General features: G+C 43.0%; 2 long non-coding RNA genes across 2 annotated transcripts; both read right to left on the bottom strand.

Moving 5' to 3' along the window:
• Positions 1-888: 888 nt before the first annotated feature.
• On the bottom strand, positions 889-1,942 carry LOC123490395. The gene is made up of 3 exons (XR_006660935.1): positions 1,902-1,942; positions 1,724-1,822; positions 889-952 (listed from the first exon to the last, which is right to left on the bottom strand). It is a non-coding gene; the product is annotated as an uncharacterized LOC123490395 (long non-coding RNA).
• A 7,764-nt stretch (positions 1,943-9,706) lies between these two features.
• On the bottom strand, positions 9,707-10,125 carry LOC123490397. The gene is made up of 3 exons (XR_006660936.1): positions 10,101-10,125; positions 9,870-9,948; positions 9,707-9,777 (listed from the first exon to the last, which is right to left on the bottom strand). It is a non-coding gene; the product is annotated as an uncharacterized LOC123490397 (long non-coding RNA).
• Between the last annotated feature and the right edge of the window lie 12,583 nt (positions 10,126-22,708).

Genomic DNA, 22,708 nt, shown 5'->3' with positions numbered 1-22,708 from the left:
ATCCACCTGCTGTTTAACACACAACATGTGACACTGTCAGCCCAACACTGAAAACCACCATATTGAAAACCCCTCAACCAAACACTGAAATAAATCATACCACAGAGAAACAACGGGGTGTACCTGGGCATCCTCATAATAGGTGAACTCAGACCTCCTCTTGACGAGGCAGGACATGAGTCCATGGATCCTTCTACCAAGGAACTAAAAATGAGGCAAGAGATTAGAACGTGTAATTTCATTTTCTGTCAACATGTATTTATTCAAATAGGTAAATGGACATTTGCCACTTTAAATTTTTCTGTGAAAAATTGCCTGACTGTACCTTAATACCAGTCACCTTGTTGTTGGTGAGGACCACCTGGACGAGACCCTTTAAAAGAGACAGAGAAACATTACATTTCATCCAGGAAATATAAGTAGACCTATAGCATGTGCGTCATTTGACACAAATCAGGTGCATTTGAGACGAAAGACCAGTTGAGAATCTCTCACCCATGGGTCCAGGATTTTTTCCTGGATGACTCTGCTCCACCACAGCTGCTTCTCCACTCCCCTCACAATGCACAGGTGATGCATGTCCTCTTCATTTTGCTATAAAGAAAAAAACTCCTTCAGTCTCCAGACCTCTCTCTATATGTTAGCTGTAGATGTCTATAACATTTGGCAGGCGATTTCAGTTCTGGAGTATAATCCCTGGCAGTGATATAGAGCCCACATGATGTTCGTACGACAAGTTTCCCCTAGGTTTCAATTAGGGACAGACATACAAAAGAAAACCCAGAGACAATTGGGAGTTCAAATACACAGGTGTGTTCATAAATGTTAAGAATATGTCTGAAGTACCTGCACTCGTCTATAATGGATCTTCCAGTAATGGAAATGAAAACGAACCCCAGTTCCCAACCAGCTGCAACTTCTCATAGGGAAAACCAGAGTCTTCCCTATTTGGCTGAAAAACAAAGACATCCCCTGTTGATAAAACAAGTTTACTGGAGAACGGAGACCAAGTAGAGACTTTCGGACAAGGTGGATGATTGTATGATATAAGGCAGTTTATTCAGAGGTAAAGATATCTGAATTCTCGTGCACGGACGCGTTTCGTCAACCTCGTAGGGAGATATCTGAGAGCGCGCCCTAACCATTGTGTGCTGACATTTTATACAATAAAATAAAGTAGGTTGATTCTAGTCGTTCCGATCTCCCCATTGGTCCTGATGAGTTGGTCGAGGTCATCTCCATTTCATTGGCTCTGAGTCAGGTTCTCTGTCTCCGGCCTAAGAGAAGGGGTTTTTTGTGTGTGTGTGCTTAACAATGATGATGTGTGTGTATGTGTGTGTATGTGTGTGTATGTGTGTGAGTGTGTGTATGTGTGTAAGTATGTGTGTGTATGTGTGTGTGTGTGTGTGTCCTCAGGAGATATCTCGTGAGTTTGGGAGGACTTGAGAGACTTATGGCCTGGGTGTTACTCATGGCCACCTGCTGATAAGGCCGACAGGATACAAGTCCTTGTGCATTGTATTAAGTCCCAAGGCCCCAACACAAGATGGGTTATGCACAAGATTTTAGTCAGACCAAGCTTTAACATAATATATTTACCACTACACCCCTAATTATAGAGATTGCTCTGTGATTAATAAGACACACAATTGTGGAGATAGAGGACATGGTAATGTGTACTATTACTAATCAGCTATGACTGTCTAATAATGTGATTGACTACCTGTGAATGGCTATCTGAAGGTGCTGACAGTTGGTCAAGCACTAGCCTCCCAGCTTCAGTGAGGTGAATGGTAGACTCCTCAATAACCAATTTGGAAGTCTGTGAAAAAAAGGGAACAGGGTAAAGTAAATTCTCCTATAAGATCAGATGAGCTTTGGTTAATAATGTGTTTGGTTACCTGTGTGTTTAACACTGCAAGCTCTGTTACCAGCATTCTCCCCAGCACGAGTGAGGTAGTAGACTGGTTTGGCCTTGGAGAAGACAGGCTATGAAGACAAGGGAATATGTTTTTTCATTATGTGGTTTTATAGAAAACTAGTGACTTGATGTTAATCTTTAATATCCTCTAGAGACCAGAGAGTATCAGAATGGATAGACTCACAAAGATAGGAACACACAAGGGTCCAGACCAAGGGATTAAAGCCAGACAGGACCGGTGCCCAACCTCCTCATCCACATACTAAGGAACAAGACAGGATTAAATTAAGAGTCCGTTTGAATGATAGACAGGTAGCCTATAGGACTGACAGACTGGAATAGGGAGGATCGCAAGAGGAGGCCACTGCATGATAGATTCTAAGACAATTGGCAGTTGAAATACACATGTCTGTGTTCAAAGGTTAAGGAAACATCTGAGGTACCTGCCTATGAATGGTTACCTGTTCATTTTGAGAGGACAGTTCCTCCCCATACCATCCTCCTAGCAGGAGTGAAACTGATGATAATGGGCTGCTCCATTGTGAAAATCTGAGAAAATGAGGGAACAGCTTTAAAGATATCAAAGTATTCTACTAGTGGATACTGAAGGTAATTATGCCTATTAGATCAGATGAGTAATGGTTAATAATCTGAATGGTTACCTGTGTGTTTAACATTGCCATCTCTCTCACCAGCATCCTCCCAGCGTGGGTAAGATAATAAATTGGCTGCAGTTTGACAGGCTATAAAAAAAGGGAATATGTTTACAGAAATGTATTTCCAGAAGTTTATTTTAGAAAAAGTTATGTTTTTGTTTAAGCCCCCCTAAAGACCAGAGAGTATCAGAATGGATGGACTTACAGCGTTTGAAACCCACAGAGGTCCAGACCAAGGGATTAGAGCCAGACAGGGCTGCTGCCGAACCTCCTCATCCACGTACTAAGGAACAAGACAGGATCAATTTAAGAGTCAGTTTGAATGATAGACTGGTACTGTATAGGAGTAAAATATTGGCATAGGGAAAGATTGCAAGAGGAGGCCACTGCAATGATAATAGTTGAAATACACAGGTCTGAGATATAAATGTTAAGAACATGTCTGAAGTACCTGCAGATGAATGGCTACCTCTTCAAGCTGAGAGGACAGTTCATCCAATACCATCATGCCAGCACGAGAGATGAAAATGTGCTGCTCAATCTTGCAAATCTGTAAGAAAATGAGGGAACAGTTTTAAGGGCATCAAAGTATCCCACTACCATAGTAGATACCGAAGGTAATCCTGCCAATTAGATAAAATGAGCTTTGTCCAATAATCTGCATGGTTACCTGTGTGTTTAACACTGCCAGCTCTCTCACCAGCATCCGTCCAGCATGGGTAAGGTAATACGTTGGCTGCAGTGTTACAGACTATTACAAAAATAGGGAATATGTTTACAGAAATGTATTTTCATATTGTTCTACAGAAAGCATCATGTTTATGTTTAAGTTACATAAACCAGTCTAAAGACCAAAGAGTATCAGAATGGATGGACTTACAGAGCTGGGAACCCACAGAGGACCAGACCAAGGGATTAAAGCCAGACAGGTCCGCTGCCCAACCTCCTCATCCACATACTAAGGAACAAGACAGGATCAAATTAAAAGTCAGTTTGAATGATAGACAGGTAGCCTATAGGTCTGACAGACTGCTATAGGGAGGATCACAAGAGGAGGCTACTGCATGATAGATTCTGAGACACTACACAGGTCTGTGTTGAAAGGTTAAGGAAACATCTGAGGTAACTGCATATGAATGGCTACCTGTTCATTTTGAGAGGACAGTTCATTCCATACCATCCTCCTAGCAGGAGTGAAACAGGTGAAAATGGGCTGCTCCACTGTGAATATCTGTGAGAAAATGAGGGAACGAACATCAAAGTATTTCACTACCGTAGTGGATACTGAAGGTAATCCTGCCTATTAGATCAGATGAGCTTTGTCCAATAATCTGCATGGTTACCTGCGTGTTTAACACTGCCAGCTCTCTCACCAGCATCCTCCCAGCATGGGTAAGGTAATATGTTGGCTGCAGTTATAAAAAATAGGGGGAAATGTTTACAGAAATGTATTTCCATATTGTTCTTCAGAAAACGTCATGTTTATGTTTAAAGTACATAAACCAGTTTTAAGACCAGAGAGAAGACCAAAGAGTATCAGAATGGATGGACTTACAGAGCTGGGAACCCACAGAGGTCCAGACCAAGGATTAAAGCCAGACAGGGCCGGTGCCCAACCTCCTCAACCACATACTAAGGAAGAAAATCAGGATCAATTTATGAGTCAGTAAAATGACAGTTTGAATGACAGATTGTTATTGAACCAATCCTGCTAATGAAGCAGTATTGTTATAGCCTGGGTGCCAGTCTGTTTCAGCTCTCTGTCCACTCCTTATGGGATTGTGATGCCAATATCATATTGCCACGATGGAATTGGCAAGAGAGCAGAAAGACTGGCACCCAAGCTATTGATAGGCCTGCAGCACTCTTACCTGAACAAGGACTGGGTCCTCCTGGTCCAGGGTGGGCTCATTATCTTTATGAAAACAATAAAGGATTGTTTTCTCTAAGTTTAAGAAATACTAGCTACAAGACACCAGACATCTGTCCATGTAGTTAGGCTGATCATATATTTACTTGTGTTTTATATTGTATGACATCAAATGTATTTATGTGTCTGCATAATGTACCAACATGTTCAATTAAACCTAAAGCAACGGTTTGGTTTCAAAGGAGCAAGTTTGTTTGTTGTTGTTAATCTAGGGCTACACTGTAAAAAATGTAATCACCATGATTGCTACCTAAATGACACCCTATTCCCTATTTAGTGCACTACTTTTGACCAGCGCCTTTTAACCATAGAACTATGGGTCCTGGTCAAAATAAGAAATAGGTTTGGGTGGCATTTGGGACTATTACTATTTAGACATTGTCAAATATGTAAACTTACCCTCCTCAACCGTGACAACACGGTCCACGCTCTCCACGGTGGCCAGTGCATCCTCACCGATACCGTAATATTTGCTATAAAAGTAGACTGCCGAACCGGTCGCAAACAACAGGCCAGCTGCACTCAGAAGCGGCCTCTCGCGGAGGAATCTCAGCGGGGTCGCTGTCAACAAACGACTGAACATAGACCTACTCATTATCGCTCTACATACTGCAGTGATTTTGACTGAGTTCAAAACCATCTGACAATTCTTTCTTAGAATTACAGGGTTTTATAGGGACCATTAATACGTCAAAGTATTCCATAAGTCATGGTTGGCTATGTCACAATGGGATAAACATGTTTATCAAACTGATTAAAAAACACTCAACAGTGACATCAATTAAATTGAATTTTGAGCATGATTTGGGAGTTTATACAATTGTAAACTATGAAACCATTGTTTAGAGAACAGTAGGAGTATAACCATTTAGAAAATACTGTATCTATGGCTCTGAGTAGGAGTAGAAGGGACAGCGTCACAATGCGCTCGCCATGGTTCTGAAAAAGAACGTTGCTGCGTTCATCAGCTCTGTGATGTTCTAGGCGGAGACACTCACTGAACCACTCACTTTCACGTTCAAGGTGTCAAAGCGTTCAACCAACATGCATTGGACTAAAACATCATTCAAATAGTTACTAAAAAAGCCTACAGATATGTTTTACATTATTATTTTAAATCTCCTGCATAAATCAGCTGAGATAGCCTACTCTTCTCATCTCTTCGCCCTCCTGCCCTGGTGGTTATATCTGAGCGTTTTGATAACTGATTGATAATTTGGATTATTCATATCCAAAGTGAAATGCTGATTGTGTCATATTTATAATGTAGGGGCCTAGTAGCCCACGTTTCATGACATAACCCTAATCCTAAAATAGACTAAAATTGAAACCCTGGGCGAGCACACAAGCTCTGGCTGTACAGCCGGCAACAATAATACATCCAAAGAGGGTGGCTGTTGAGGAAAACCAGTACACCAACACAAATCTTCATTAGGAGATAAAAGTAATCAGAGGCTAAAAGAAAATGGCAGACAATAGAAATCGAATGCGTATGTTACGGCTGGTTAGTGTTTTAATTACGAAGGACTCCCACAAATCTATTGTCTCTCTAAAAAACTGTAGGCTGCATATTGGTGGTCAAAGTGGTCGAAACGGTGTAGTGATCCTCGCTAATACAGTGAGCCACATTACAATTCTGACCAAGTGGGTTAAATCTGTTGGAGCGATGCGTAGGGTGTGTGCCTTTCACGCATGTAACCTGGGTTCGCTTCCCCGCCCCTTGTTTGCTACAGTATTTTAGGAAAGGGACATCTTCACGACCAACAATCTTACTCTAAAAACGTTTGTGAAAAAAGTTTGGTCAGTCTGTGAAAGTTAGAAAAGGTTGGTTAGTCTGTGAAAGTTAGAAACTTCCAGCAGGAATTGACAGTCATCAGTCAAGGTGGTTGGATTATATAGCTACAGTGGTGCTATGGTTCCAAAAATGCTGGTGATAAAATTAACATTACTGGCATACACATTTCAAAACAAAAGCCTATGATCAGGTATGGAGTTTTGGAAATGTTGTTAAACCCAACAGTCTATATACTCTATAGCACAAAGTGTGATGTCCCCAATGATAAAATTGCATGTTACTCTAATTGTGAGATGTGTTACAGTTTACAATAGGCTACTTGGGTCTACTATACCTTCATCCTTTATTAAAGCATTCGGTTGCTAGCATTATCTCCACAAGCAAGGGTATCCTGGGGAAAGACAAATCTTCTCCTCCCAGTAGACTAACTGAATCAAAGCCAGTAGCCTTTAACATTACTGCTAGATAGCCATGTAAACACGAACCTCAGTGGCAGAGCTAAAGCTCATCTGAGATCTTGCATAGGCTGCTGTTTACCATAATATGGATATTTTTCTACAAACCTTGGCGATACTTTCTTTGTTCTCGATTCGGAAGAAACTTGTCTCTTATGAACATCTGTGTGCAGTTGCAGGTGGAACTCCAAAAAACAGAGAATATTCAGAAAAATATTAAATCCACTTTTTGTATTGAGCGATAAATACCGCTTTCATATGTGTAGATCTTTCTTTTGGTCGCACTGTGGGAAGTGCTGTCATTAAGGCTACTTCTACAAGCGGCCGCAGCCGCTTCGCATAGAAACGACTAGTTACTGCAACGGTGTTGGGAAATGTGAGATGTGCACAGCTAAAATGCCGAGGACTGTGCAAAAGGTGGATTTAATATATTTTTGTCGAATTTTCTCTAGTTTTTGGAGTATGCTACCTGTAACTGCACACATACGTTTATAAGAGACACATTTCTTCCTAGGTTAGGGGTCTATAATTGTAAAATAAATGTGTTTGATTGAATAACTAGCCTAATCTAACTATCGTGGTCATACATCTGGACTCTTCATCATCATCATCAACACTTTGAATTACTAAGGAATATTCCTATAGCAACTGGTTGCTAGGGGAAACGAGACACTAGCATTATCCTCTTGTTGTGAGACTGAGAGGGAGGATTGGAGAAGTGCACGAGGAGGGGTGGGAAGCAGAGAAGACGGAGCATGGTTGAAATTCCACCAAATGGATAAGAAGAGGCAGATAAAGTTTGACACATTTATGTTTTCAGTGGTTGACCGACACGAATGAACGAGTAAACCTTGTTTTAGCCTAGTGAAGTATCACAAATTAATACATCAGTATTAATTATCCACTGCACGGAATCTCCATGAGGGCACAAGTCTGCATGACGATTTTCGCTAAAGAGAGGCAGCGCGGGAGAGCTGACTTGTCGCCTGGCAGGTATGTTCTGCTATTTTGAATATAGCTAGCCATACAGCTAATATAAGTTTTAGGCTATTATTAATTTCGTATAGCTAACTAAATAAATGAAGCTATCTAACAGCAATGCTGTTGTGGGCTTACACATGTAATAATTACAACCAGGAGCCTATAATGGAGGAAGTCAGCTTTTCAGTCAGTCCTATCATTTATATTGAAAATAGGTTATTATAACACAAGGTAAACACACATTTACAATAATTGTTAGGTCTATGTTATTAGCCAAAAATTGACTGATACAAGTACAGAAACATTCATAGCCAGAGGCAACCTAGGCTACACTGCAATTAACACTATACTTATTATACACGCTATGTTCTACAGTGCTGATTCTAAGAACAGGGTTAATTCCCATAAAGTATTAGGATCTCTGTCTCTATCACATACATGCATGGCCAAGGAAGATAGGTTGCATAAACAGATACAAATATAGAGCGATAAGGCGCAAGGGGGACAGGGGAAGAGAATAAACAGTGAGAGGGAAAGAATTGGTGAGTACGCTCTGTCCTGCAAATGCCAGAGCACATCAGCGCCGGAGCTACATCTAGTTTGATGTAAGGAAGTAGCCTACTCGATTGCCTATCCAGGGGCCTTGTATGTGATCAGACCTGTTGAAGGTGGGGTTCGTGTGTGAATGTGAGTATGAAAGTGTGAGTATGTATAGCTGTAAGTAGAGAACGTATCAGTGTAAACTAGGGGTGTAACGATTCGTTTTAACAACGATTCGATTTGTATCACGATTCGTGGTTGTCGATACGATTCAAGGACGATATTGGTTCATTTAGAACGATACGATCCGAAACGATTCAGTGACTTGAAATCGATTCAGTAACCTTTTAGCCAAAAAATTCAACCAGTGTGACTGAAATAAATACCTGGATACTGGACAGTGCAGGTGAAGTTTCCTAGATTCCTGTTTCTTGTAATGGAATCAGGTATCAATTAATTATGAATATAAATAAACAAGTGAACAACAATGAATGGCAAATGCATTCACATTTTATTTGAATAAAGTGCAAACAACACTTTAGGTTGAATTAACAGGAAGTTAAAATTGTCTGATCTCATTTTCAATATTCAATACATTTTCAATAAAAGTACAGTAAGTGAAACCAACATTTCAACAGTAGGTTTACCTGCTACTTCTGCGATTGTTTTTTCAACATAAAAAATATTACAATATTAATATCAAAAATAAAGTGCAACCAACATCTCTTCAGGTTGAATTAACAGTAGGTTTACCTGCTACTTCTGCTCTTGTTTTTCAACATAAAAATATTACAATATTAATATCAAAAATAAAGTGCAACCAACATCTCTTCAGGTTGAATAAAGAGTAGGTTTACCTGCTACTTCTGCTTTTGTTTTTCAACATTACAATACAAATACAGTATTAATATCAAAAATAAAGTGCAACCAACATCTCTTCAGGTTGAATTAACAGTAGGTTTACCTGCTACTTCTGCTTTTGTTTTTCAACATTACAATACAAATACAGTATTAATATCAAAATAAAGTGCAACCAACATTTCTTCAGGTTGAATGAGCAGTGGATGAACCTGCTAATACTCTCATTTTAATAAACAAACAATATTCAACAAAAGATCAAGTGTAACCTACTAGGCTACTCTTCAATGACTACAGATTTTTTTCAAAAAATATCAACTGATCAACATGATCTGGCTGCAGAACACTTCTCTGTGCGTTCACTATGTCGCCAGCAGTACTAAAAACGTGTTCTGCTGGCACACTGGTGCCTGGAATGCCCAGGTACCGTTTAGCAAGGGTGGAAAGTACAGGTAGCTCTTTCTCCTGAGATCTCCACCACTTCATGGCATTTTCAGTCAAAGGCAACGCATCCTTTGCTCGGTACTTTAACACCTCTGCTCTGGCTGTCTCGCTTGTGGATTTTCTTTTTCTTTGGGTGAAGGAATCGCCAAACAGCGCATCTAAGGCTTTCTTCTTACAAGGAGGTGACTCATTTGGAGCTACAATATAAGAAATATATTTCAAAATATAGTCATGTTTTTCATTAATACAAAACAACAACAATCTTTTATTGGTATCACATGAAACACACCTGTGGTCTCTTCATTGAATCCTGACAGCTTTGTGCTTGAGCTTCCCTCATCTTCCTCCTGATTTCCCATTGCTTGCATCTATTGATGTAAGAATGTGTGAACTGTTCAAATTTCTGCTCTGTAATACTGCACATAAATTTAGAGGAAGATAAAGAACAGATGAGATTTGAGAGAGGACAAATGAAAGGGGAGAAGAGAAAAGAGCAGAGGAAAGAGGAGAGAAGAGTTACCTGGTGGGACACTTCTGCCTCAAAACCAGTTTTGTGTAGACCTGTTCTCTGTCCTCTTTTTCCAGGGTAGGGCAGTTCTTTAAATCCGGGTCCAACGCTGATGCTGTTTAAAGAACAAGAATATTGCATTATTAAATTAAGTTGACCTGCAATTGCAAGTGATGACCACCTCCTCATACACAAAATAATCAGAAGATTAAACTTTAGTATGTTTAAAAGAAATGTGGCACAGTGATGATGTAAAGCCACCATGAACTAAGAATTGTATTGCAGATATCTTGTTTACTTTTCCATATGAAAAAACAACTCAAATTCAAACTTGAAAACGCAAAGGTGTGGCATTTACAAATTAATACAGTCTAATAACCTAAAATATTAACCAAGTTGATTTTAATTAAGACTCCAAATTAATTACCTATGTTGAGAGCATCTTGGGTGCCTCTGTAGCGTGTGGAGAGGTCACTGGCCATCACCCTCTTAATCTCTGCAACCAGGGTTGAGTCGTCTTCGCATGGCTGTAGGTGTTTCAGCAGTTTTGCTTGAAGAGGAGCAATTACAGAGAGAGTTGGCTGGTCTTCTTCACACATCACAGTGGTTGCCATTTTGACAGGACCCATCAACTGAACAATGTCATCCATGTTGGCAATATCACTCAGCGTGCCTACATCTGTGACCCCTTTCGTAGATCCTGACATCAGAGTTGCCATTATAGCTGGCTGTTGTTCCAAAAAACGTTCAAGCATTTCGAATGAACTGTTCCATCTGGTGATTATGTCTTGGATCAGTTTCTGTTTTGGTAAATCCATCAGTTTGTTTTTCCTGTAGGGCGTGACATGCAATCGGGCTGCGGTGAAAATATCCAACAATTTTTTCGCACTTTCCCCCAACAACCTGGAAGTACGGTCCACCCCAAACCCTTCTGCGAGGCAAGGTTGAGTGTATGTGCGAAGCAGGTAATGTGTGGACTGAACTGGGCTTCTGCACCGGCCACAATCATATTCCTGGCGTTATCTGTGACGATGGCAGGATTCTTGTCGTAGCATTTTCCACTCCATGCAGGCTTCACGCAGTAACGTGCCAATATTTTTACCAGTATGGGCTTCATTTAAAACTCTGGTTAGCAGAACAAAGGTCTTCATTTTCCACTCCGGATCAATGTGATGAGAGGTAATTGTCACATACCCTTGATTTGAGCATGACGTCCAGCCATCTGTCGTTATCGCTACTCGTTCAGCTTTAGAAAGCGACAGCTTCACATCATTCTTAGTACTTTCGTACAATGCAGGAATAACCTTTTTTGAGAAGTGTGGTCGGCTTGGTTTGTGTACCTTGGCTCCAATGTTTGAATCATTTCACGGAATCCCGGATTTTCAACCACACTGTAGGGTCGCATGTCTTTGCAGATAAACTTGGCAATTGTTGCCGTGATGTTTTTCGCCCGAGCTGAGTTTTGGCCTAGTCTCTGACTAAACATGCAGGCGAGACCTGAGGCTTCTGCAGAGTTGACTTTACCTTTCGCTGCTGTAGCAGCGGGAACGCTGCAAGAGGTGCCTGGACGGTCGGTGTTGTGTGAAATCCCATGGCGCCTTAGTAGGTGGTTGGAGAGATTTGTCGTGTTGCCGTTGTACTTTACTTGACCTTTACATATCCTACAAACAGCGAGCGACTTATTTAGAACATCTCCGTCTTTGCAAAAGCCAAAGTGTTTCCACACACTGGACCGCAATGGTGGCTTCTCCTCTGTAGTCCGCTATGTTTGGTTGTCTTTGCGCTGCTGTTGGCGCGATGACGTCACGGATAGGCAGACTGAATCGAGTAATGTTTAAAGCCTTTATCATTAAAAGTGCTAAGAAAAAACATCCATATAAAGTCTGACGTGCTTAAATCCAATGGGTTATTTCCTAGTATCGATACAATCGATTTATTACATTTTAAAAACGATGTTAGATCGATATGTTGTCCAAAAGGCCAACTCGCCGAGCACAGATCGATGTAGTTGGATCATAGGAATATAAATCGATACATCGATGTAGTAGATGGATCGTTACACCCCTAGGAAATATATATATTTTTTAAAGGATATGTATATGTGTATATATGTATGTATGTGTATGTATATATATGTGTATATATATATATGTATGTATATATATGTGTGTGTATATATATATATATATTTGCGAGAGAAAAAAAACATATGGGGGATTGGAAGTGATGCAGACAATTACATTGATGGAAGTTACAATCTATCTGCAATATTAAAGCTGATCCCCCTAAAAAAAAAGGGGGAAAAGAATGTAGCAGCAGTACAAAATATATACGTGTATAAATTGATAATTTCATTATAAACCTTTAATAATAAAATGTGATCAAATGAGTTTCATCTCCATCATTGTCATCAGCCAGACCACTTTATGTCCAATATGTATCACAGTTGTCCACCCCACATACACACACACCAGCACACGCACAAACACACACTTCCTGACTCACTAGACATACCAACAGTCATCTATTAGCCTTTACACAGTGCTCTCGCTCTCTCTCTCCACCTCTCTCTCTCCCCCACCTCTCTCTCTCTCCACCTCTCTCTCTCCACCTCTCCCTCTCTCCACCTCTCTCTCTCTCCACCGCTCTCTCTCTCCACCTCTTTCTCTCTCCACTCTCTCTCTCTCTCCATGGGAAACATGTTTTCATTGCCAAAGCAAGTGAAATAAACAATAAACAAACAAAAAAACAATCAAACAAAATGTACAATAAACATTGCACTCAGAAGGATAAAGATGTTTAAAATGTTATATTATCAGCTATGTACAGCATTTTAACAATGTGCAAATAGTTGTAGTACGAATAGTATGAAAAGATGACTAAACAGATAAATATTGGTTGTATTTACAATGTTTGTGCTCCACTGGTTGTCCTGTTTTCATTGTAAAAGGTCACAAATCTTGCTGCTGTAATTGAACATTGTGGGTCTGTGATTTGTGGGAAATATGTTTATTTAATGTGGTCATACATTTGGCAGGAGGTTAGGAAGTGGAGCTCAGTTTCCACCTCATTTTGTGGGCAGTGTGCACATAACCTTTCTTCTTTCTCTCTCTCTCTCTCTCTCTCGCTCTCTCTCTCTTATACAGTGAGGGAAAAAAGTATTTGATCCCCTGCTGATTTTGTACGTTTGCCCACTGACAAAGAAATTATCAGTCTATAATTTTAATGGTAGGTTTATTTGAACAGTGAGAGACAGAATAACAACAAAAACATCCAGAAAAACACATGTCAAAAAATGTTATAAATTGTTTTGCATTTCAATGAGGAAATCAAGTATTTGACCCCCGCTCAATCAGAAGATTTCTGGCTCCCAGGTGTCTTTTACACAGGTAACGAGCTGAGATTAGGAGCACACTCTTAAAGGGAGTGCTCCTAATTTCAGCTTGTTACCTGTATAAAAGACACCTGTCCACAGAAGCAATCAATCAATCAGATTCCAAACTCTCCACCATGGCCAAGACCAAAGAGCTCTCCAAGGATGTCAGGGACAAGATTGTAGACCTACACAAGGCTGGAATGGGCTACAAGACCATCGCCAAGCAGCTTGGTGAGAAGGTGACAACAGTTGGTGCGATTATTCGCAAATGGAAGAAACACAAAATAATTGTCAATCTCCCTCGGCCTGGGGCTCCATGCAAGATCTCACCTCGTGGAGTTGCAATGATCATGAGAACGGTGAGGAATCAGCCCAGTCTCCAGACCTTAATCCCATAGAAAATCTGTGGAGGGAGCTGAAGGGTCGAGTTGCCAAACGTCAGCCTCGAAACCTTAATGACTTGGAGAAGATCTGCAAAGAGGAGTGGAACAAAATCCCTCCTGAGATGTGTGCAAACCTGGTGGCCAACTACAACAAACGTCTGACCTCTGTGATTGCCAACAAGGGTTTTGCCACCAAGTACTAAGTCATGTTTTGCAGAGGGGTCAAATAGTTATTTCCCTCAATAAGATGCAAATCAATTTATAACATTTTTGACATGCGTTTTTCTGGATTTTGTTTTTGTTATTCTGTCTCTCACTGTTCAAATAAACCTACTAGGGGTGTAACGATTCGTTTTAACGATTCGTGTAACGATTCGATTTGTATCACGATTCGTGGTTGTCGATACGATTCAAGGGACGATATTGGTTCATTTTAGAACGATACGATCCGAAACGATTCAGTGACTTGAAATCGATTCAGTAACCTTTTAGCCAAAAATTCAACCAGTGTGACTGAAATAAATACCTGGATACTGGACAGTGCAGGTGAAGTTTCCTAGATTCCTGTTTCTTATAAGGACCGCAATGGTGGCTTGATAATTTCTCGCTCGTCGGCTTCTCCTCTGTCGTCCGCCATGCTATGCTTTGTTGTCTTTGCGCCTTGCGCTGCTGCTGGCGCGGGGCGATGACGTCACGGGATAGGCAGACTGAATCGAGTAATGTTTAAAGCCTTTATCATTAAAAGTGCTAAGAAAAAACATCCATATAAAGTCTGACGTGCTTAAATCCAATGGGTTATTTCCTAGTATCGATACAATCGATTTATTACATTTTAAAACGATGTTAGATCGATATATGTTGTCCAAAAGGCCAACTCACCGAGCACAGATCGATGTAGTTGGATCATTGGAATATAAATCGATACATCGATGTAGTAGATGGATCGAATTACACCCCTAAAACCTACCATAAAAATTATAGACTGATCATGTCTTTGTCAGTGGGCAAACGTACAAAATCAGCAGGGATCAAATACTTTTTTCCCTCACTGTATATTCATTCAGGTGGTCAGTTGGTGGTGAGTGACCACATTAACAGCCCTGCCTAAATAAAATGCATCCTTGCCTGTTCCCTGCTGCCATCTTTGAGGTAGTGGAATCACTGATCTGGCATTCAGCATGCATGAGGAGCTAGCAAAGTAAGCCTTATTGTAATATATTAAAAAGGTTTGTACATGCTTCTAACAAGTTATGAAGCATTATTCCTGCAGGCATAACATTTTACCCATATGTCTATGCAAGTATTTTTATTGTCCGAAAATATCTATAGCATAGAAATTCTCCCATGGTACTTAGGAATGTGCGTGACTGACTTACTGACTGAGTGAGTGTGTAGGGCCTGATGCTGCCACTCTACAATAGCCTGACTTACTGACTGAGTGAGTGTGTAGGCCTGATGCTGCCACTCTACAATAGCCTGACTTACTGAGTGAGTGAGTGTGTAGGCCTGATGCTGCCACTCTACAATAGCCTGACTTACTGAGTGAGTGAGTGTGTAGGCCTGATGCTGCCACTCTACAATAGCCTGACTTACTGAGTGAGTGAGTGTGTAGGCCTGATGCAGCCACTCTACAATAGCCTGACTTACTGAGAGGTGTTGTGTCTCATGCAGTGGAGGACGGTGCCGTTTAAGATGAGGGAGGACCATTAGTTTTTTGTATGAGCATGGCCTTATTTCTATTACAGCATACTGGATGACTGTCATTCATATTCCATTCACCCAGCTCAACGTAACATCGATGGGTTTCGGCTACTACATGATACTTGAATGTTCCCTGTAACCATCATGAGGTTGCTACAACCTGGCCTACGAATGAGAGTTTATAACAATCAGTAGGTGCACAGGTCGAGAGAAACATTTAAGTAATCAAGGTGACAGACAGTGACACATTTTCAATACCACCTTGCACACTCTTGCCTGCATCTAGCTTATCGAGCGGAATGAATACACCCCTGATCACATGCAAACACAGTTCACTTTCATAGCAGCCACACACAAACAACATGATCATTTTGCCCGTTGTAGAGTTTCTTCTCACATCTATGCGCTCTCCTCCTCTCACTTTTTCCCTTCGCTTGTGGGCTTCAGCATTTCATTCATTATTTCAGTATGTGGGGGGCAAAGGGACAGTACTATAGACAAGACCCTTACACAATCATCAGAAAGGGCTTTTCCAGAAATGTTGAATACAGTGTTGTTCTGGTCCTGCTCCGTGTGGTTTGTGAGAGAAAATTTACGTATTTACCTGATTTGTTTGATATTAATAGTTAACGCGATTATATACTTAACAAAGAGTAAGACATTTCTGTTCTACTAATGCTGTGTTCTGGTAAAGGGATGGTCTCCACTCCAGCTCCCTGCAGCTAATCTGGGCGTACGGTCACTAGAGATAGCTTGAGCTGACAATTGATTGAGCCTGCATTCCATAGACAAGATGTGGTGTGTGGAACCAAGATAGGGATAGCCTGGAGGAGTAGAACGAAAATCCTAATTGTTCCTAATCATCCTGGCATCTGGGAAACTAAGCCGGGGTGGGGTTAAAACGGGACCAGGTGCAGATAACCGCAAAGATGAATCCAAGATGGTTTATGATGCCCCCGATCTGCATGGGAGGGGTGGAACCAGCCTTGACTAAGCATTTTAGAGCCAGGATTTCTCTGTAAGGTCAAGCTCTCAGCACCAGGTTCATTATTGCAATAATTAATCAATGTTAAATAAAGATTGATTGTTTGAATAATTGTCCAAGTCGCTCTCAGTATACATGAATTTCCACTACAATTTTGGAGACGAGGATGGGATCTGCAACTTCACCTGTTGACCGCTCCTGAAGATCTGGGTAAACTGTGCACAGGGGATCAGAAAATGGGATCCCAGGGAAACCACAATCATGAAAGAGCAGCTGGACCTGCCTTAGATCTGAGAGGAAGTGGGAGCGGGTGGATGCCAGATCCCGAACCAAGTACTGAGAGAGGTGAGCTTGGACAATCTACCAATAGGTTAAGAAGCCCCTGTTGAGGGTATGCTCAGAGCGAAGTCTTCCTTACGAGGGCCACAGCTGAGGTAACTAGCAGGACTGAATTGAGTTGATAAGAGTGTTCTTAAGTGAGGTATCTTTGGACATAATTGTTAATTAGCTAGTTGCGGGCAACCAAAAGTCCAGATCCGTGCTACTGGGTTGATTACAGTAGGGCTGGTGAGGTTAATGTGGAGCGAGGGACTAGAGAGCGAGCAATCCTGCGGGAAAACTCGGCTTGGTGAGGCTCATTGAACGAGGGACTAGAGCGCAGGTGACGCCCTCGCGAGGGCATCTGGCTTGGTGAAGTTCAAATTATAACGTGTAATGTTTTGTTGAAATGTTTTGATAAATGAGGTAAACAGGCGGCATGCCCCTGGGTTACTATATTTAGGTGTTATTGTGAGTGTTTTGTTATTCCTGGCACTTCACCTGAGGTGGAGGTTAGATAATATAGATTTTTTGGGACCGTGTTACGCAATTAGATAGAAGACATGGGTACTCTGTAGGTAGTTCTGCACATTTGGATAGACGTAAGATAATCTATACCACAGTAATCGCAGTAGGCGATATCCCAGTGTGGATACAACACCCTGTTGTGGGACCACTAATTAGGCAATATTCTGATAATGGTATGGGTTACCCTGTTGATATAGACAGGGTCTGAAATCTAAAAACAGCACTAACCGGTTTTTCTCTTGTCTGTCTCATTCCCCTGTGTGTCCTGTGTTTGTGTTTTCTGTGAGTGTGTGAGTGAAGGAGCAGGAACCATGGGAGCACACGGGAGCAGGAACCATGGGAGCACATGGGAGCAGGCACCATGGGAGCACACGGGAGCAAAGGACATGGCATTCCAGATCCCCCAACGGGGGCCCTGAAGGTTATGGCAGATAAGTGGGGAAGGGACATTCTGCACCCTATTTTTTTGATAGGGACACTGAGTGTGATGATGTTAGATGAAGTCAGGGAAAGACTGACAGAGCATGAAGGGACCAAAAAAGGTCAAAAGGTTAAGATAGACTGGGTTAAGTTCAGAAAGTGGGAGAGAAAGGCAGAGACAGGACCCATTTAGAGGAAAGCCCCGTCAGTACACAGAGGCAGGACCCATTTTGAGGAAAGCCCCGCCAGTACACAGAGACAGGACCCATTTTGAGGAAAGCCCCATCAGTACACAGAGACAGGACCCATTTTGAGGAAAGCCCCGTCAATACACAGAGACAGGACCCATTTAGAGGGAAAGCCCAGTCAGTACACAGAGACAGGACCCATTTTGAGGAAAGCCCCATCAGTACACAGAGACAGGACCCATTTTGAGGAAAGCCCCATCAGTACACAGAGACAGGACCCATTTAGAGGAAAGCCCAGTCAGTACACAGAGACAGGACCCATTTTGAGGAAAGCCCCATCAGTTCACAGAGACAGGACCCATTTTTAGGAAAGCCCCGTCAGTACACAGAGACAGGACCCATTTTGAAGAAAGCCCCGTCAGTACACAGAGACAGGACCCATTTAGAGGAAAGCCTCGTCAGTGCACAGAGACAGGACCCATTTCGAGGAAAGCCCCGTCAGAATATGGTAGTACAGACTGAGGAAGAAGGGAAAACAGACCAAGATGAGACAGTGAGAAAGAACAGGAAGGACAATGAGAGAGATTTCCCCCCTCCCTGTTCTACTCCTCCTAATCTCTACCCAGCGCTGCCTGGGCCTGTGGCTGCGGCTGTCCACCTTCCTCCCCCAACTCCACAGTTCACTGCTGTGCCTCCCCTTCCCGTATGAATCTCCCCTAGCAGCAGCGGTTGACAAACTGCTCTCTTGACTGGCCATGCTGGGTGGAATGTCAACCCCAAAACCAACCAGAAAGGGTGCTGCTGGAGGAGCCAGAGCAGCGGGTGGAAAGAGCAACAACCCCTCCTCACAACAACCACCCCCAGCCAGCCCGGTGGAGGAGGATGTCCTCTTAGAACGGAGCAGCAGCTCCCCTACTCTTTTCCCCTCCACTCAAGAGCCATCTGAGAAGGAAGATAGACATGCCGACACCCTCACCATATGATCCAGCACCAGATATGGACACCCTCACCATATGATCCAGCACCAGATATGGACACCCTCACCATATGATCCAGCGCCAGATATGGACACCCTCACCATAATATCCAGCACCAGATATGGACACCCTCACCATAATATCCAGCACCAGATATGGACACCCTCACCATATGATCCAGCACCAGATATGGACACCCTCACCATATGATCCAGCACCAGATATTGACACCTTCACCATATGATCCAGCACCAGATATGTATCAACAGAACCCTCAGCCACAACCAGCTGCAGGCCACGCTGATTTGGCTGCCTGGCAACCAATCGTGTATATCCAGTGGACATGGAGACAATGAAATTAAAAATATTGTTGAGGATCTGCCTGACCCCAGCAAAGATGCGGTAAAGTTTGCAGCAGAAATAAGGGTTCTGGCAGAACAGTACCAGTCATCTGCAGCTGAGATAGCCCTTATCTGTAAGAAGAAACTGCGGCTTAGGTGGGCTGATGTAGAAGGGGACATTGATTCCAACCAGCTCTGGGCTGAGAATGGCCTATATCAGGACCAACTGGTGGCCGTGTTGGGAAGAATAGGAGCACTGTACCCCACCAAGACTGACTGGACGACCATCAGAGAATGCACCATGAAGAAGGATGAGAGCCTGGAAGCGTATCGAAGGAGACTGGAAACCTGTTTCAGGCTGCACAGCGGCATCAGACCAAATGAACCGGCGTATGGAGATCTGTTGAAGGACACCCTGGTGAGGGGCCTGACACCAGACCTGGAGAAAGCGGTGAGAACCACCTGTATCAGTTGGGAAACTGAACGCCTGGCCACTGTGGTACAACATGGTCCTCTGTAGCTCAGCTGGTAGAGCACGGCGCTTGTAACTCCAGGGTAGTGGGTTCGATCCCCGGGGACCACACATACGTAAAAATGTATGCACACATGACTGTAAGTCGCTTTGTATAAAAGCGTCTGCTAAATGGCATATTATATTATATATATTATAACATTGCAAACATGCTGAGCGACAACAATGTGCTCAGAAGGAAGAAAATAAAAAAATAAGGAAAAGTGAAGACTCAGAAGTTGCAAGTTTCCCAGTTGACATTCTACCAGGGGCAGGTGCCTGCTGCAGTGGGAGGTGGTGCAAGTGGAGGAAAACCCAAACCTGGAAGTTGTTCACCTGTCCCAAGCCAGGTCATTTCACTGCACAATGCAATCAAGAGGCAGGGGCGGACCAAGAGGCAGAGGAGCCCCAAGGGGGGCCCTCCAGGAAGAGGTCCACCAGGAGGACACTGTGGTATCCCTCTGCTCAACAGCCATGGCAGCCGCCACCCAACCAATGGCCAGGGCCACCCCCCCACAGGGGGTCCCTCCGCCACAGTGGGGACCACAAGGGGGCCCGCAAGGCAGAGGCCAATCTGTGCAATGGCAGACGGGCCCACCTGCACAGACGACCCTGTACAATCCAGGACAAGAACAGGAGGAAGAATATTGACATGATGAAGGGACAGGGACAGATGAGGTAGAATTGTCAGACCAACCAGAGCAGTTGTTCTTAAAGAGCCACACCCTTCCTCGAACTGAGCCAACAGTGGAGGCTTGCGTCCACCACCAATTCTACCTCATCTGTCCCTGTCTCTTCATCATGTCAATATTCTTCCTCCTGTTCTTGTCCTGGATTGTACAGGGTTGTCTGTGCAGGTGGGCCCGTCTGTAATCAATAATATTTATTGTTGATACTGGGGCTGCAATGTCTGTGATTAACTGTAAGGCTATGAAGAAACCTCCCATGTCTAGTGAAACAGTCAAGACTGTTGGGGCCTCAGGCCTCCCTTTCAAGGAGCATGTAACCATGCCCCTGCCTGTCTCCTTTGTGAGGAGAAATATCAGCGGTCGTGGCCGGCTACGACAGAGCCTGGATTCGAACCAGGATCTCTAGTGGCACAGCGACGACAGCCTTAGACCACTGCGCCCACTCGGGAGCACACCAGTTGATAGGGTGTGTATGGATTGGACCAACCCTCATTTGTCACCAACATCATGCTTTAGAGTGAGGATTCACCACTCTTGAGAGGGGTCCCTAATTGCCTATGGGAAAGGGAGAAGTATGATTTTGGGAGGATGAAGGGAGCTGAGCCACTTGTGGATACTCCTAAAGATACCAGGTGCCCCTCCAGAGCACAGTATCCATTCAGTATAGAAGCTATTGCTGGTATTACTCCTGTACATGCTTCATTGTTAGAGCATGGAGCATTAGTCCTGTGTCCAGAGTCACCTTGCAATACCCCTATCTTGCCAGTAAGAAAAGCCTCAGGTGATTGACGTTTTGTCCAGGATTTGAGTCCTGTCAATGATGCTGTGTTTTCCCGTGCCCCTTGGTTCCCAATCATTTACATTACATTTTAGTCATTTAGCAGACGCTCTTATCCAGAGCAACTTACAGGAGCAATTAGGGTTAAGTGCCTTGCTCAAGGGCACATTGACAGATTTTTCACCTAGTCGGCTCAGGGATTAGAACCAGCGACCTTTCGGTTACTGGCACAACGCTCTTAACCACTAAGCTACCTGCCGCCCCAATCCAACTACATTGATATCTGTAGTTCCAGCCACAGCTAATTGGTTTACTGTTGTGGATTTGGCTAATGCGTTTTTTAGCATTCCTGTCACACCAGTCACATTCCTCGGTAAGAGATTTACGTGGACTGTGGCCCCAATGGGGTACACTGAGTCCCCCGCAATTTTTTCAGCTGCATTAGCACAACATTTGGAGGGTTTCATTCCCCTGGAGGGAAGCACTCTAATACAGTACGTTGATAACTTGTTATTGTGCTCTGAAACTCCAGCTCTTTTGATCTTTCTGGCAGAGAACAGCCGCAAAGTATCAAAAAATAAGTTGTAACTTGTCTCCCACTGTAAAGTATTTGGGTCATGATATCACCCCCAATGGCAGGCGGCTGGGTCCAGAGAGAGTGCAAGCTATTCTCTCTGTCCCACAGCCTGTTACCAAACAGCACGATGTCACTGGCTGGTATGGCAGGGTACTGTAGGGCGTAGCTGCTCGACTATGCCGAGGTTGTCCAGCCTCTATCAGATCTCATCTATGGTCACAAGATGGCTACGAATGACAAGATGAAATGGACCCCTGAAAGACTGACTGCCCTGATGAAACTGAAACATGCTCATGACTACTTCCCCATGTTTGGGTCTGCCTGACCATTCTAAGCCTTTCAATCTGTTTGTGTGTGAGAAGAATGGGTTTATGTCTTCTGTGTTGACTCAGGACCATGGGGGGGAAACAGAGACCAGTGGGTTATTATTCTAAGCGATTGTATTTTGTATTTATTACGGATCCCCATTAGCGGTTGCCAAGGCAGCAGCTACTCTTCCTGGGGTCCAACCACAATTTACATACAATAAAACAATACATAACAACACCTTATTACACACTACTCTACCGTAACATATTTATAATATACAAAATCAATAATACAGCAAAATAACAATATTCAAATGTGTGTGTGTGTAGAGTGCGTGTGTTAGCATGTGTAGCATGTGTTTGGATAGTGTGGCGAGAGGTTTGGTGTGTTGTTTGAGGGCGGCTGCTGAAGCTGTACTTGCATGTGCTGACATTGTTGCAATGTGTCAACTAACTGTGCATGTGCCACATGCTGTTCATGCTCTCATCTCACAGGCAAAGACTGCTCATCTGACTCCAGTGAGGTTGCTCCACTATCAC

This window comes from Coregonus clupeaformis, unplaced genomic scaffold, assembly GCF_020615455.1.
Source record: "Coregonus clupeaformis isolate EN_2021a unplaced genomic scaffold, ASM2061545v1 scaf3829, whole genome shotgun sequence".
Classification (NCBI taxonomy): Eukaryota; Metazoa; Chordata; class Actinopteri; order Salmoniformes; family Salmonidae; genus Coregonus; species Coregonus clupeaformis.
This window is presented reverse-complemented; position numbering and strand designations above follow the sequence as displayed.